This window comes from Pteropus vampyrus, unplaced genomic scaffold, assembly GCF_000151845.1.
Source record: "Pteropus vampyrus isolate Shadow unplaced genomic scaffold, Pvam_2.0 Scaffold52, whole genome shotgun sequence".
NCBI classification, from domain to species: domain Eukaryota; kingdom Metazoa; phylum Chordata; class Mammalia; order Chiroptera; family Pteropodidae; genus Pteropus; species Pteropus vampyrus.
The window spans coordinates 4,607,420-4,608,447 of NW_011888833.1; the positions used below are offsets into that span (position 1 = coordinate 4,607,420).

The 1,028-nt window shown below is 38.6% G+C and overlaps 1 non-coding gene across 1 annotated transcript; it reads left to right on the forward strand.

The window, feature by feature from the left end:
• The first annotated feature begins 276 nt into the window (after nt 1-276).
• Nucleotides 277-395, forward strand: LOC111739667. Its single transcript, XR_002780342.1, has one exon. It is a non-coding gene; the product is annotated as a 5S ribosomal RNA (ribosomal RNA).
• The last annotated feature ends 633 nt before the right edge of the window (nt 396-1,028 follow it).

The window sequence follows — 1,028 nt, forward strand, 5'->3', positions numbered from 1 at the left end:
GGCCAAGGTAGAGTTTTTCATTGTTGGGCATTTTGAAAGTAGAGTTTATAAACATGATAGCCGTGATTGTAACTTCAACCTCATGCCAGCTGGCTCGAGCATCCTCAGACTTTTTTGGCAAATGGTCAGATACAACACACACTTTAAGCAGCTGGGTTAATCTGACAGCTCTTACTAGAACCCTTCATCTGTCCTACAGAGGTACAAGGCTATTTAATTACAGTCTGATTGGAAAATGCGTACACATTTATTCCTAATCAAAAAATATAACTATGAGCCTACGGCCATGCTACCCTGAACCAGCCTGATCCCATCCGATCTCGGAAGCTAAGCAGGGTCGGGCCTGGTTAGTACTTGGATGGGAGACCACCTAGGAAGACCACGTGCTGTAGGCATGCATAAATGAATGAATGAATGACTGAATGAATGAATGAATAAATGTAAGCTGACAAGTTCCTTGCAATCTGTGAGGTCAACCAAGAGTTGCTTTGCCTGAAAAAAAAAAAGTAACTATGAAATCCCAAGTGAAAGATGTTATAAGTAAAAGCTCATAAATTTATAATTTTTTTCAGTATATGTTTTTCTTTTGTTTTTAATTTTCAGTTTAATTTCATTTGGAAAAAAAGTAACAGTTACTTTTGTGTATTGCTTGCTCTTTAAAATAAAAATCAAGAGAACAACACAATACAGAATAGAGATTTTTCTAAATAAGACTAGAATTCTTAGCTTAGCATGCTTTTTTTTTTGTCTGAGATTATAATCAAAACGGTCTTGATCTTTCTTAAAAGTTCACAGTCTCCCTCGTGATGATATTCATAATGTTTTAAATGGGAACACTATGTTCTTCCCTAACCTACTTACAGTGGCAGCCAGATGTGTGGACGGATTATGAGGGACAGTTCTGCCAGCTTGTGCTAACAGGTAAGCATATGCTGACCACTTACTGGCTCTCAGAATCCGTCCTCACCTCCACAGAAAGAGAAAAAGCGAAGCCTGCCTTCAGTAACACACAGGCCTGGGCCTTGGTA